General features: G+C 54.3%; 1 pseudogene across 1 annotated transcript; it reads left to right on the top strand.

Annotated features, from left to right (window-relative positions):
- Positions 1–1088: 1088 nt before the first annotated feature.
- LOC307181235 (protein-L-isoaspartate O-methyltransferase domain-containing protein 2-like) lies at positions 1089–2500 on the top strand (annotated as a pseudogene). Its single transcript has one exon. The product of its transcript is annotated as a protein-L-isoaspartate O-methyltransferase domain-containing protein 2-like (transcript).
- The last annotated feature ends 235 nt before the right edge of the window (positions 2501–2735 follow it).

Genomic DNA, 2735 nt, shown 5'->3' with positions numbered 1-2735 from the left:
AAAAATAGACTGAAGTAAGGCTGCCAAGAGGACTTGAAAGCGGGGCAGAATTGCAGGAAACCGATTTCAGGAGGTAGACTGGAATTGCATTGAAAGCATAGGAAAAGAGGCAGAACGTCCACAATGATGCACTTGGCCAAAAAGGGCGTATGCGTTTTTTCCTGAATATATTCAGGAAAAAACGCATACGCCCTTTTTGGCCAACCAAGCAAGCTTGCAAAGGAAATCTGCACTACAATGAAGTCTCACTTCCCCCCGGTCAAAAGGGCCATCTGAAAAAAGTGTAAAATCCAGAAAGGCAGGACAGGCCATGGAGAACTGGGAGCCTTGTTATGCTGAAGGGCGGGATGTAAATTGCCAACAACCACTCGGGAGAAGTGTATGGTGTTTCCTGAAACATCTAAAAAACAAAGCAACAGAGCCTAGGGCACTTCCACTTATGGTCCTATAGCTTAGGGAATTTAAAATCAAAAAGACACAGCCACCCCAAAGTTTGGAACGGCTCTGTTTACAAGAACCTCGTTTACAGTACAAGTTCAACATCGCAGAATGTGCAAAATGGATAAAAAAGTTGTGGTATTTACTTACAAAGCAATATCACTCAGCAATGAAATCTGTGTCATCAGGCCCTTAGCAGCACAATGAGTGGATTCAGGTATGATGATTCTAACTGAAATAAGTCACACAGAAAAAGAAACATCATAAGATATCAGTAGGGCGGAGGTCGGGGCTGCATAGTGGGAGGCGGACTGGCGAGGGGCGCCGGAAGAGCTGCAGGTGCGGCCCAGCGGCCGATTCCGCGGGCCCGCCGAGCCAGGAGGTACTGAGCCGCCGCCGCCGCCGCCGCCGCCCTCGGCCCGGCCTGCAGCGGGGTATGGGGGCGGCGCGGCCCCTCGGCCCCCTCCCCCTCTCTCCCTCCTCTCCACCCCTCCCATTCCCGTGGTCCCGGGCTCCCGGACCCTCCCCCAGGGCCGCATTCTCCTCTCCCCGTCTTCCTGTCCTCTTCCGCTGTCCTCTCGTTCCCCACCCCCAAGCATAAACACCCCTCCGCGTCCCAGGCGTCTCCCGTCACCCCTCCCCCCTCCCCGGGGGTCCGCCCTCCAGCGTTCCGGGGGTTCCCGAGGTCTCTCCAGCGGCAGCTTTCTGTAAGCGCGGTCCCGAAGATGGGAGGCGCGGTGAGTGCTGGTGAAGACAACGACGAGCTGATAGACCATCTGAAGGCGGCGCAGTACATCCGCTCCGAGCTGGTGGAGCAGGCCTTCCGAGCTGTTGACCGCGCCGACTATTACCTCGAGGAGTTTAAGGAGAACGCGTACAAGGACCTGGCGTGGAAGCACGGGAACATCCACCTCTCTGCTCCGTGCATCTATTCGGAGGTGATGGAGGCCCTGGACCTGCAGCCTGGCCTTTCCTTCCTGAACCTGGGCAGCGGCACCGGCTACCTCAGCTCCATGGTGGGGCTCATCCTCGGTCCTTTTGGTGTGAACCACGGGGTGGAACTCCATTCAGATGTGACAGAGTATGCGAAGCAGAAGCTGGACTTTTTCATCAGGACGAGTGACAGCTTCGACAAGTTTGACTTCTGCGAGCCCTCCTTCGTCACCGGCAATTGCCTGGAGATCTCTCCAGGCTGCTCTCAGTATGACCGGGTGTACTGCGGGGCAGGCGTGCAGAAGCAGCACGAGGGGTACATGAAGAGCCTCCTCAAAGTCGGGGGCGTCCTGGTCATGCCGCTGGAAGAGAAGTTGACTAAGATAACTCGGACGGGTCCTTCCGCCTGGGAAACCAAAAAGATTCTGGCTGTGTCTTTTGCTCCACTCGTCCAGCCCTGCCAGTCGGAGTCAGGAGAATCACGACTTGTCCACACCCCTGGCGGTTCGCAGCCTCCAGGACCTGGCGCGCATTGCCATCCGGGGCACCATTAAGAAGGTCATCCACCAGGAAGCTGTGAACAAAAACGGGAACGGACTGAAGAACACTCCCAGGTTTAAACGGAGGAGAGTTCGCCGCCACCGAATGGAAACGATTGTCTTTTTGGACAAAGAGGTGTTTGCCAGTCGGCTCTCCAACCCCTCTGATGACACCAGCTGCGGAGACCTGGAAGACGAGCGGCAAGAAGAAGAGGTGACAACCCCGCCGGACACCAAGCCCGAGCCCCCGGTGAACTTCCTGTGTGAGAAGGTCCTGAGCCTCCCTCTGCCAGATCCCCTGAAGTACTACCTGCTTTATTACAGAGAAAAGTAAGTCTGTGGTCCAGGGGAGGAGGCCAAGCCTTCCTGGAGGGCTGCCCGCAGCAGGTGCACTGGAGGAGGAAGGGGCTCCCGCTCTGCATCTCGTCTTCTCGTCTGTCCTTGACTGTCCTGTAGAGTTTTCATCCAGTCATCTGATTTCTGTAAACATAGTCTGACAAACATAAGGTGCAAGGGGGAATGTCTCAAAAGGGCGAGAGTCTCCTGGAGGAGGGGTTGACTTCACACTCTCAGGAAATGCTGAGGTCTACACGTGGAGGTGGCCTGGAGACCGTTTCTTACACAAGGTACACGTGTCTGCATCAGAAAGGAAAACTGAAGTTGAAATTAATCTGTGTTTCTTATAAAAGGTGAGACAAAAAGCACAAGTTGCTAAGTGTATGAAATCTTTTCTGAGTGGGACACGCCTATGTGCAAGTTTGAATTTTACGGAATCAACCTCTTAATTACTGGCACCGAGTAATTAAAGATTTATTAAAAGATTAA

This window comes from Stenella coeruleoalba, assembly GCF_951394435.1.
Source record: "Stenella coeruleoalba genome assembly, contig: scaffold_517, whole genome shotgun sequence".
Lineage (NCBI taxonomy): Eukaryota > Metazoa > Chordata > Mammalia > Artiodactyla > Delphinidae > Stenella > Stenella coeruleoalba.
Note: the sequence above shows the minus strand (reverse complement) of the source record. Positions and strands in the feature narration are given on the sequence as shown.